Below are 13627 nucleotides of genomic sequence, written 5' to 3'. Positions count from 1 at the left end.
CATTTCTCAAGATGGTTTCCAGGTATAGTTAGTGGAGGAAATCTGATATTGTTTAAACTTTATACTAATGAAATGCACTGATGAGACTGTGACAGGTCTCCGCTGTAGGCTACGTCTTGACCATATGTCAGCTGTTCAGCTGTATAGCTACAGGAACTTGGGTGTTGTGCAGCTTTGACATCGCATCGTGACATACAGCGAGCGAGCGAACCGGCAACGAAATCTTGCGCGAAAGTGTCCTGATATGCAGTGTGACGATATCGATGTCGGGACGAAATGACATATCTATGTACAATACCAGGGACTGGAATCATTTTTTGGCAGGCGAAATAGCTTGATTTTTATATTGTAATGTCCCTTTACTCATTTTTCAAATGGTTAAAACTTTTAAGATTTACAAGATTTGACCGGTTGTGGTAAAATCTTGTAAATCTTACTCTGCTGAGTGCTATCAAACACATTAAATAACACCATTTGATGATCATAGGACACTATCGTCATTATAGGATCATTACACCGCTTGATTGGCCTACAGCGCACCACCGACAAATCTGTTAAAATTTATGTTATTGTCTCGCATACATAGGCTTACCATCGATATGTGGCATAGCTGTTTGAGCCTGATGAATGCAGCCGTAGAGCCACGGAAGCAGGCCCGTGCAGAGACCTTTGGAGGGGCAGGTGCTCCAAAAAGGCATATACGCTTATATATATATATATTATATTGGGTTTTTTCTGGCCAAAATTTGGGCTGAGGCGGCCGCGGGGTGGGGGTTTGCGTGTCAACCCCCCCCCCCCCACACACACACTCGCTTCATCTCCGTGTACCCATCTCTCTCTAGCTGTCCTTTCAAAATAAACCCCGACTCCTGAGCTCCTGTACTAGGAGACAACAGATCCAGGCTTTGTGTTCATGCTGCAGCTCAACTAAGTCCCGGTCCGAGTTAACACGGTACTACGAAGCTGGTTATCAACTTGGTTTGTTAAGTCCGGCTCTCAGCTTCATCCTCTGTGCGCGTTCACATCAGTTAAGGCGTTTGGCGTCATATTATTTTACTTCCTCACTAAATGGAGCGACAACAGGCTGATTTCAGCCAAGAGCAGCAGGCTGTTTTGATGGAGAGGATGAGCGATACAAAAAAGCTTGATCGCAGCCTGAAGCAACAGTGTTGCTGCAAATATGACAAGATGAGGCTGCTTTTAATTTCTGACAGCTCTACATTGCGCTACTTTTAAATATTAAGCTTTATTCATTTAAACTAAATAAACTACAGCAACAACTCAAATTTTTACATTTTATTTTATTGTTTTCATATAGGCTAGGCCTAGGTATTTCACTGATGGCAATTATGAAATGCGAGTGTGTGTTTTATTATTATTATTATTATTATTATTATTATAACCTTTATTTAACCAGGTTTGTCCCATTGAGATCCAAGATCTCTTTTGCAAGAGAGACCTGGCCAAGAGTAGCTGCGTTTCCATTACAGATTTTCGCAAAACAAAAGCGATATTTCTGAAACTTCGAAAAAGTGCAATTGCTATTTGCGGGTGTTTCCATTGAAAGGTATTTTGCGAATGAGCCGTAATGCGTCTTGCGTTTCTATGGTGACGGCACAGCGATCTCAGCTGCCTACAGCTGTTGCTGTTATTGTTTTTAACAAAGACAAAAACAGCGCTTGATTGCTGAAAGGCAAAGCCCGTGTGGCGCTGCAGCGGCCACAAATAAGGGCGCACTCGCACGGGCCAGTTGTTCCGTGCTGAAGCCCGAATCCCCCCCCCTGGCCCGCACTCACACCACCTCCAACCCAAGCTGCTCAGCACGGTTGCCTCCGTTGATATAGAGGGATTATTTGTTTACCAACACGGCGGATGTGCGCATTAACCTGACTGCAGAAAGAACTTTTAACACCAGTGGTGATGAGGCGCTGACAACAATATACGGGAGCCAGTCTCCTTCAACCATGCAGGGAAAAGGTGACGTGTAGAAAAGCGAAAAAAGTGTTTCCATTACACTTTTGCGATACACTTTTGTATCGATACGTCTCAAAAACCACCTCATGAGAGCGCAAAAACTTTTTTGCGATATTTGAGAGTTTTTTCGAAATGTAGGTGTTTCCATTACTTTCATAATGGAAACGCACCTAGTGACAGCACAGTTTCAACACATAGTCACATTAATTAAAAACATAAAACAAACAAACAAAATTGAATTTTTAAAAAAATTAGTTAAAATAATTTACAAGATTAGTCAAACATTTGCACTCAATTAAAACATTTGCACTCCTGAAGCCTGGATGTGATGGAATTTATCATGGACTTGAATACATTCAGAGATACCAGACTTTGGAGTTTGAGCTCTGACTGCAAACTGTTCCATGTACTCGGAGCAGAGAATCTAAAAGCTTTCTTCCCCATTTCTGTTCTCACCTTAGGAACAGTAAAATGACAAAAGTCCTGAGAGCAGAGACTGTAGGCCCTGTTAGCCAAGATTAGAAGGGATGATAAATAAGATGGAATCATCTCAAGAATGGCCTTGTAAATCGGCACATACCAATGGCCGAGCCTGCGCACATATAAAGATGGCCAATTTACTTTACTGTACAAGACACAATGATGAGTTAGAGCTCCACAGTTTGTAATAAACCTAAGAGCACCATGATACACACTATCCAACATGTGGAGGCATTGAACGGAGGCATTCATATATAACACATCACCGTAATCAATAATCGGAAGAAAGGTCGACTCCACCAGTTTCTGTTTCACCCTAAAAGAAAAGCAAGACTTATTTCTAAAATAAAATCCAAGTAAAAGCTTCAGCTTCTTTACAGTATACTGAATGTGTGCCTTAAAAGACAAGTGGTCATCAATCAAAAACCCCAGATATTTAAAAGTAGATACAAGTTCAATTTCTTGACCATTACTGGTGACAATGACAGACTGACTTGATCTTGCTGATTTAGAATTAGTGAAAAGCATAAGTTTTGTTTTATCTGCATTTAGAACAAGTTGCAAATGACAGAGTTGTTCTTGCACTCTATTGAATGCATTCTGCATATATGCAAACACTTCTGCAGGTGTGGGTGCAAAGCAATATATGACGGTGTCATCAGCATAGAAATGAAAGGCTGCATTTGGAATATTAATTTCAATATTATTTATATACAAAGTAAATAACAAAGGGCCTAGCACTGACCCTTGAGGCACTCCCTTGTGGACAAACTGAACCTCAGATGAGACACCATCTAACTGAACAGCCTGGCTTCTGTCTTTAAGATAGTTAGCAAACCATCCAACTGCCTGTACAGAAAACCCAGCTGCTGTAAGACGTTCAGTCAAAATGTCATGATCCACGGTATCGAAGGCCTTAGAAAAGTCTATGAAAAGAGAGAGACAACACTGTTTATTATCTAAGGCTTCAGTTATGTCATTTATAACCTTCAAGGCTGCAGTGGTAGTACTGTGTTTTTTGCGAAATCCTGACTGGGAAATCGACAAGATAGAATTAGTGGCTAGGTATGCTTTTACTTGTTCACTGACAAGGAATTCAAGTACCTTAGCCAGAACAGACAATTTAGAAATAGGCCTATAATTGTTTAAAATATTTGGATCTCCTCCTTTCAAGAGGGGGATAACAAATGCAGATTTCCAGGCTTTTGGAATTACATTGGTCAACAAACTAAGATTAAAAATGTGACACAATGGAGCAGCTACAATTTCAGATGCCAGTTTTAAAAACAGAGGCTCCAAATTATCTGGTCCTGGTGATTTTTTAGGATCAAGGTCTTTAAGAGCTTTAGCAACCTCTGCTATAGAAAAAGGTAGGAAATGAAAAGCCTTAACATTACCAGGGGTCCTAACAACCAGTGGAGGGTCATTAGAGACCTTTTCACTAGGTGTGGGTTGTTTAGAGAGGTTTTTGGAGTTAAACAAGAACCCAGAGGAAATAAAATGTTTGTTAAAACAATTTAATATGTCTGTTCTGTCAGTTACTCTACTGCCATCAACCAGCATACTGGAAGGAAGATTAACTGATTTAGAGGTAGACGACAGAGATTTAATTGCTTTCCAAAATGTCTTTGGATTTTTCAGACTTTCAGTAGTCGTGGACAAGTAAAACTCAGCCTTTGTATTTCTAAGAAGAGAGGTAAATTTATTTCTTAATTGTCTAAAATAAAGCCAGTCAGTTTCCAAGCCTGATTTACGTGCCCTGGCCCATGCAGAATTTCGCTCATGCAGAATTTCTGCTAGTTTGGTTGTAAACCATGGATTATCACGACCTTTAATTCTGAATTTGCGCAGGGGGGCATGTTTATTAATGATGTGACTGAAACTTCCATGAAAGTAACTCCAAGCCAATTCAACATCATCAAAAAGGGCAATCCTTTCCCAGTCAAAGTGATAAAGGTCATGCAAGAAAGCTTGTTCAACAAACATTTTCATATTGCGCTTCTCTACAAAGCGTGGCTTACTTTTAGGAAGCCTTGTGTCTCTCACGACCGCTATCACACAGTGATCACTCAGATCATTTGGAAACACACCTGTTGTCACATATTTGGAAGGCATGTTGGTTAAAACTAAATCAATGAGTGTTGCTTTTTGGGGACATTTGGGGTTGGGTCTGGTAGGGGAATTAATTAATTGTGTGAGGTTGAGAGAATCACATTGTGCTTTCAGGTCGTCGGACACAGGCATAAGCCAGTCCCAGTTTAAATCTCCCACCAAAAGTAATTCATTGTATTTCAGCTGTGATAAAAACTTAACAAGGGATGACAATGCATTTTTAGGAGCAGATGGTGGCCTGTAACATCCTACCAACATAATACGGTGATTCTTTGTTAATTCTATTTCAAGAGCAAGCAACTCAAGCTCCTTAGATACTGACTCTGTAAGCACTAAATTAACATCAAAATTGCTCCTGATATAAATTGCTACTCCGCCCCCTTTTCTTGGACGATCAGCACGATAAACATTGTAGCCATTAACAGAAATATCCTTATCAAGCACAGATTTGGTGAGCCAGGTTTCAGATAAGACAATAACATCTGCATTTGTCGAGTTTATCCAGACCTTTAACAAGTCCATCTTGTTTAGTAGACTCCTTACATTTATATGAATTAATCCCAGGCCAGTTCTAGATTTAAAGTCTGCAGGGGTGTAACAATGTGCCGGTGCATCAGGGCCTGGATTAGTCTCAACATTCCCTGAAAGCAATAACAATAGTATAACTAAACGTTTAACGGCCGCAGGCTGCAGAGCAGGGTGGTTGGTACCGGGCCGCAGGCTGCAGAGCAGGGTGGATGTTACCGGGCCGCAGGCTGCAGAGCAGGGTGGTTGGTACCGGGCCGCAGGCTGCAGAGCAGGGTGGTTGGTACCGGGCCGCAGGCTGCAGAGCAGGGTGGATGTTACCGGGCCTCAGGCTGCAGAGCAGGGTGGATGAAGTGGGTCCCAGGCCCCAAAGCAGTGTAAGAAAAACTGCTGTATCTTGTTGTAATTTAGGGCCAAACTCAAGCCCCACCACAGCAGCTCCAGGTAAAAAGTCAATCACACCTCACAGTTCCAAGAAGCTCAAAACAGGCCACGGCTAACAAACCAGTCCACAAGCAGAAGGAGCAGGCCAGAACATACAAGGCAGAGCAGCCTTCCAAAGCAGACAAAACATGAATAATCCACAAACCTTCAAAAGTTGGCCATTCATCCACACAAAAACCTTAGGTGAAGACGTTAAAAAATACTAAAATCCAATAAAAACATTAAAACAGACAGACACCTGACAGAGACAAAAGACATGCTGCCATCTTGGAAACGGGGATGTGGTGACGGAGGGATGAGGACGGGGACTGCTAACTCCATCGGCGATTGAAAGCGAGACTGGTGTGCCCATGAAAATAGGTTTCAGTGCATTTTAGGTGCTGTAAATGTAAAAACAGCGGAGACCTATTCAAGATTTGCGTTTGGGCAACACTGACATATAACAGGCGATCGTAACATCGGAATTAATTTATTCACGGCCACATTAAGTGAAATTATTCACTTTACCGATTATCCATCTGATTATCTGTCCTGCTGCGAGCGCACAACTTCTTTCAGCGGTGACTGTATATAAAAGTGAAATATATAGGCTATAGCCTAATATATAATGAGCTCCTGACGCTCGGATCAACAGCTGAGCAGCGTATTCCCTCAGCTGAACGTCTGCAGGCGGAGACGCTCAGAGAGAAAGTCAACAGCAGCGGATCAAACGCTCCGTTCTGATCCAGCTCCACTGGACTTTCAAAGTAAAGCTGACGCAGCTGTAAATGAGTTAAATAGTGAAACAGCGGCACTGAAACTCTGAACATAACCTAAGCACAAGTTACCATGGTGATCTAGCCGTGTTAAAGGGATAGTTCACCCTAGAATGATATTTCGCTCATTATCTACTCACCCTCATGTTGACTAAGGGCTGGAAGAATTTTCAGAGTCCACCGTCCCTTCTCTGAGTTACAGGGGGTCTTGACGTAGCAGTGCATTTCAATGCCACGGTAGCAAAGGGACACCAGAGCTCTTCGTAAAAAAACACACACAAAAAAACATCCAAATACCTCCATGATGCTCGTATGTAATGTCCGTCTTGTGCTGAAGCCCCAAATTGCGTAATTGTCACGAAAAAAATTAAATAAGTCCACATTCCAAGCATGTTTGTAGCATTAGCTCCTAGTGTTGTTGTCTGCTCTTCCGCTGCCAGCGCGCATGCGCAAGGTTCGCACTGATACTGAGACCGACTCGAGTCTCAGTCGGTCTCAGTATCAGTGCGAACCTTGTCCCTTTGCTACCGTGGCATTGAAATGCACTGCTACGTCAAGACCCCCTGTAACTCAGAGAAGGGACGGTGGACTCTGAAAATTCTTCCAGCCCTTAGTCAACATGAGGGTGAGTAGATAATGAGCGAAATATCATTCTAGGGTGAACTATCCCTTTAAAAGAGAGCCACCTTTGTAGTACAGGAGAGCCTGGCTTTAGACTCAACATGCTTCACAGTACACCACTCCGTCTCCTCTCTCTCTCTTCTCGCTCTGCGCCGGTGGTGCGTTCACGCGCTGCCCCGCGGGCACACAAGCAGCGCCTCAACGTCATCTTGCGGCCCGGCCCGGAGCTGAAATCAAACGCACCCCTTCTGCTGCGGTCGAGTTGAACCGAATTGAAAACAGCGCCACTGAGCTTCCATAACTACATTGATTTTCAATCAAGATTCCAGCGCGGCGGCCGAGCCCATCTCTCGCTGCAGCGGGGGCACGGCACGGCGCGGGCGCGGCGGGGGCACGTCGGGGCACGTCGTGGTGGATGATGTTACCCATGTTACCAAGTTGAGCCAGGTCATTTCATTTAGGCAACATAAATTATTATTATCATTTATTAGGGTCCGGGCAGCTAAGCTGCCGGGAACCTATTGTATTCCTAGGAATTCTTCTTCTTCTTCTTCTTCTTCTTCTTCTTCTTCTTCTTCTTCTTTCTTTCTTCTTCCAAGGAAGTCATACTTCCCATGGGCGAAAACTCACCAAACTTTGCACAAAGGTTCAGTCCCATGCCAGATTCACTCAACTCCAAGGACATGTGCCCCCCCCTCCTAGGGGGGGCACAATAAGCATTTAAATTTAAAAACTTAAAAAATTCCTACCAAACCAACGGTAGATGCTACAGTGTTGAAACTTCACCACAATGTCGCCTCAATACTGCTGAAACTTTTGTCCACTTAAACTCATTACAAATTATGAAGTCCATCACTCTGTTTTTTTCAATAACTGTAAAACTTTTAAAATGTATCTCCTCCCACAATTTTTGCTCAATTGACACCAAACTTGCTACAGAGCATCTCCAGACCGTCCTCCACAAAATTTGTTTCTCGGATTTTTGATTAAGCAAAAATTGAGCCTACAGTGCATGAAAACAGTACTGTAAACATATACCATCAAATTCCTGCTAAATACATTTTCAAACTTCCTGAAAAAAAATGACAATATTCTGGAGTCATGGTTGATGAAGTTTGGCAAATATCAGAATTTTATCTCAAAAACTGAATTTTCTAGAACATTTTGAATTCTGCTCTCATGGAAACAACTGCAGTCAATGTGAGAGTGGAATTTATAAACATCATATTTTCTCTTATGAAGCAAAACACTTATCATTAAAAACAAATCACCAACATTTCCATGCTGTCAAGATGCAATTTATGTATTATCAGATTTTTGTTTAGATGACTGAATTATTGACATTTTGACCATTTCATCACAACAGCTGCCCGGGCACTGGCTCACCTGAGTGGATAAATGAAGCTACACAGCAGGTCTCACTACCAGCCAATTAGCTCAGTGAGTTAGGAGCTGGTTCTTGGTGTCAGAGGCTGTGGGTTCGAGACCCAGCAAGGGTGATGATGATGATGATGATGACAGATCGATATGTCAGATGTCCTCAACATGAAATACAAGACAATTGTCCTAATTGTCGCGTCACAGAAAGCCTCTAAGTTTAAAAATCCAAATAGCTTGGACTGGACCATGTGCAAAGGCTCCTAACATCTTAGATTCATAGTAGATGTTTGACAAATAGGCTACATATCATTATTTTACCTCAAAAACTGATTTTTCTTTTTACTGTGGTTTCAAATCTGCCTACACGACAGTGAATGGCTTACTCAATTTGTGAAGCCACTGTTGTATGCCACTTGTCAATTAGCTCAGTGCGATAGACAACAGTCTTTGGTTCCCGAGGTTGTGAGTTCAATCCTCAACTAATGCAAATTGAACATTATAAGGTCAACTGTCCTGTCTTCCTATTCTCCTGTTTGTTGCTCAGAATTACCTAAATTTGCCCAAAAGTAGCCCGGACCCGACCCATCGCTGCGCAGCAGCTATAATTAAATGTTATTCTTTAAGGGCTACTGACAGGCCTTCACACAAACACACACACATGCAAGCGAAAAAAAAAAAAAAAAAAGCACCGACAAAAGGGCACTTTGGGCATCAAGGATCAAAGGGGCCCCCCCTCTGCACGTGCCTGCACAGAAGCTGCGCCTTTCAACTTTAACAGACTCCGGGAGTCAGTCTAAAGATCCTAAAACAGGTGTAATATGATCTGGCAGCTGAAGTCTGAACAGTCTGGAGCCTGAGGCAGGTAAGAAGACTGTCGCAGTGATGAGATAAAAGCGTGAGTATCTTCAAAAGATAAAAGTCTTATCTTTGAAATGTTTGTAGGATGATAAAAACACGGTTGTACCAGCTTTGTGGTGTGCCCATGGCTTGATGTCATTGAAAAGGGCCCCAACATATGGCACAATGTGATTTGTCATGTGTTGGGACCCAAAACACTGACATCTGTTTTTTTCTGAGCTCAGCTGGAGAAAATGGTTTTGTTTTTTTCATCCATTAAAAAAAATCATTCATCATGATAATAATAATTCATATTTCATGTTTCACACCCAGTTCACCCCTACTCACACTCTTTATTCATTGGCTGGACTGGATGATGCGGGGCTGGGTTTGTGTGGGTGTGTTCGTGTATGGATAAAACTCCTGCACCTATAGGGAAAAACAGAGAAAGAAGAAGACTCGGCGGCGGGTGGATGTTTTGTGTTATCCCTTGAGAGACTGACTTATACACGCTGAACCACAGCGAGGAGGCAGCTCTCGCCTGGCGCCTAGTGTCCGGCGTCGTCCATCGCCACCCCGGTGAGTTAACTGACTGACCCTCACACATTCACACATTCACACACTCAGCTGGTCGAGTGGTAATTTGGCTGACCGACTCAGTGCGCACACGTCACCAAAAGCTCACAGGCAGGTTTCCAGAATGTCGGGCACGACATTTCAATGCAATAAGTAATCACAACCACTATTTAATGCAACTATCTACATTTATTGATTGTTATTCTTTATTTCGAACATATTAAAAAAGAGAGAAGAGGAAGGACATATAGAAAATACAAGCAAAGTCTACAGACTCACTCTCAGTTTTATAATCGCCTATCCCTATAGCCTAGTCAAAATAATATTAAAATAATATTAAGCTAATCAGACATGACATTAAGGAGCTGTGAACTTCATGTTCTGCGTTGTCACTGTAACACTGCACCTATAATGTACCTGTACCTGAATGCAGGTGTGTTTGATATATGTGACCTATAATTAAAGGTTGACTATGTAGAATTACAAGAAAAACAACAGAAAAAGAATTCCAGCAGTCGATTGCCAGACCGTTGCTAGGCAAAACGGGCCGTTGCTAGGGACTCCGCTCTGAACAGAGGACAGCAGAGGAGGAGAGCTAAGCAGGATATTTACCTTATGTTTCATTTTTACCGTCATTAACAGCATAATAAATGACTTGTAGCTTGTTACAGGGACAGTGGAGGCTCTCTGCCTTCCACACCGCTGCTGCTCAGAGCCTCCGCTGTCACTGCTCTCCTCAAGTTGAAAAAAAAAAAAAAAAAGGAGCTCCGTGGCACCGAAAGTCCGCGGAGATAAACGTGTTTATGACAGATAAGACTACACAAATACACCCATCCTAACATGTATATGATAATCCATTGATCCACCGATTGATTATTAAAAAGGCTTGGTTGGAAACAAACGCATCCGACCGGGAGGAGGCAGGCAAACAGCGGAGAACTGAGCCACATGTCGGCTACAGGCAGGTACGAATGTAAACAGAACGTTGACAGAAAGTCATTGTCGAGCCCGTCAAAAAAATTAAAAATAATAATTCAGACTAAAAAAAAATTTTTTATGGAAAAGCAATACTTTCATTCTGTACCCCTCTAAAGGCCCCATGGATGTATTATTTTTGAAAAAATATAGCTTTTAATAAATATTCTACATATTCAACCTTTAATTGAAAGGTAATTACCTCACTTACTTACTTTACTTTACTTTATTTGTTTATTTGGATGGGACAGTGCACATCAATATACATATAAAAACATGTAAGGGACTGTTCGTTATTTATCATCAGTGCCACCGGAGGGATTCACAGGACTTTTTTTTTTTTTTTACATGACCCCCCTGTCGGAGTCAGTAAATTTTAACATGACCCTGCATTAAGCCTTATCAAAAGATACATGACCCCCCCCCAGCCATCAACACGTGACATCGCATCACGTAGCACGTGACACTACATTATTTCATTTTGACAACCATGTGTGCACCTTCTCATCACAATGCCATTTATCAGCTGTTATTAAAACCCAACTCATCAATAACAGAATCGCGATTTTGGACCAGCTCACATTACACAACAAGCCATTAACAATTAATCCACACTCAAACCGAAGCAACAATAATGTGAACCGTACTCAACAACAACGTATTATTACAAGGTTTACGACAGATATGACAGACAACTGTGTGTGTGTGTGTGTGTGTGTGTGTGTGTGTGTGTGTGTGCGTGTGTGTGTGTGTGTGTAAGAAAGAGAGGGAAAGAGAGAGAGAGAGAAAGTACGTAAAACCAGCTAACTGTTAGCTACCGTAGCTCAGGCGTCGGTCTCCCGTCAGGTAAAAGCTGCCGTTTATTCCTCAAATGTAGTTCATGAAGTTGAGCCTCTCCGGTACAGTTATCCATCACTGCAGTTGAATTAGCCGCTAAACTGCTGGACGCTAAAACCGAGGGGGCGTCTGTTTGTTTACAATTCACAAAAGCAAGTGAACGTACGTGCTGCTCAGACTATGTAGAGTTACGCAATGAGGCAGGCAGCGTAGCCTCTGTACGGTACTGAAGTTAAACTCACTCACCAATAAAAGACGTGCTAAGCCACGGGCAGAACCCTTATTGGGTTCTTGGCGAAGCGGTTAGCATCTTCGCCTGCGGTGCAGGAGACCCGGGTTCGAAACCAACTCAGGGCAGATCAGGGCAACATAAAATAACGTTGTGATTCAGGGGCCGTTGCTCTCATTGTCATCAGTGCTTGCAGCTTTGAAATGTCCCGTTTTTGTTTTGTTGTTGTTTTCTGCAGGCATTGCAGTGTCCTCCAGACAAAATGTTGAATGACCCCCCCTCACTGACCTTTTTTTTTTTGTGGACCCACCCCTCAACAAAGAATATTATGACATGACCCCCCCCCCATTTTCCTCCGGTGGCCCATTCCATAAATAACGAACGGTCCCTAAATGTGCCGGATTATAGCATCAGTGCTAATTTCCATCCGGAGTCCCAAAACATAAAAACAATACAGTGACAGAAGAACACAGTTATATACGCGACATGACAAAGCAGACAACAAGATAAAAAAAACAGGCCAGTAATGGAACCTGGACAGTTTGAGAGATAAAGTGCAAGGTGCAAAAGTGCTGGGCCAAAGTGACAGGTGCTAAAGTGCGGGAGTACATGGGTACCAAGTTGTATTACACGGTGCCCTAAAGTGCACTCAGTTTAAAGTGCCAGGTGTATTGCATTGAATAGCGCATCGGGTTAAAGTAAAAGTAAAATTAAAGAACGACATGAGCAGCTAATCAGACATGACATTAAAGCAGAAGTAAGTGGTCCGGTCGTTTTCGCTAATGCTGCGTTCCAGGCAGGCTTTTGAAATCGTAAATTACAGCTTCAAGTCACAACTTACGACTTTGTAGCGTTCCAGGCAACCCACTCGTGTTTTTCCGACCTGTTTTACCGGTGAAAGTCACTATAACGGCCACTCGTAACTTCCGACCGGTGAACTCGTACCAGATCGAACTGGTACGACTTCACGGTCGGAAAAATACGAGTTTCCTTGAACGCACCATAACAGTCCTCGTCCCTACGTCGCCACATTCACGGCGTTCCTTGGCTGCACACACAGCCCTGCATGCCGTTCTCTCTCCTCATTGGATAAAAACTGTAGGATACGATAAAAGTTTTCTCCTCGGCTCAGAGCAGAGCAGAGTGACTGACAGACCCGTGTTTCAGACCAAACACTCTATGTAAGTGATTGCTGTCGGAAGATATAACTATTTAAGACTTATATTAACACAAATATATCACTTACTTCTGCTTTAAGGAGCTGTGAACTTCTGTGCTGTGTTGTCACTGTATACTGCACCTATAATTAGTGAGTGATTCTATAGCGACCTGTACCTGAATGCAGGTGTGTTTGACATGTGACCTATATTGAAAAGTCACTACCTTGAGCAGGTCTGTTCACATTTTATTAACATTAAGGTGTGATAACTTGTCAGCCACCTGCACTCTACATGTTGCCTTTTTGCTGGCGGGACTCTCCAGTACAACATATCAACAATATTTCATTTTCATTTATTTGTTCATTTGTAATGGGACTCTGGATATTCATGAACATGCAAAGTGTAAATATGCCAGATTTAGCTCTAAAGCTAATTTCCATCCGCAGTCCCTCGGTTCACAGTAGGAGTGGTGCAATATTAAAATGCATTTAATCGACAATAAGTCAGATGAAATTTGAATTTTTCAATTTGAAGTTTGGATTTGAAACATATGGTAAAATATTCACAATGCATTTGAATTAGTATTTAATGTATACGGTATTTGCTTTTTTATTTATTATTAGGCTATTTGTGGGTCAGATAAGGTCTGGCTGTTTATAAAAAGCAGCCCAGAGAACAATACATACAGCCCACTTCGAGTGTCGCTGTTCTGCCTGTTTTTT

Source organism: Trachurus japonicus, chromosome 12 (assembly GCF_045865225.1).
Source record: "Trachurus japonicus isolate A0001 chromosome 12, Traja_1.0".
In the NCBI taxonomy this organism is placed as follows: Eukaryota; Metazoa; Chordata; class Actinopteri; order Carangiformes; family Carangidae; genus Trachurus; species Trachurus japonicus.
The sequence above is the reverse complement of the archived record's forward strand: the minus strand, read 5'-3'. Positions refer to the sequence as shown.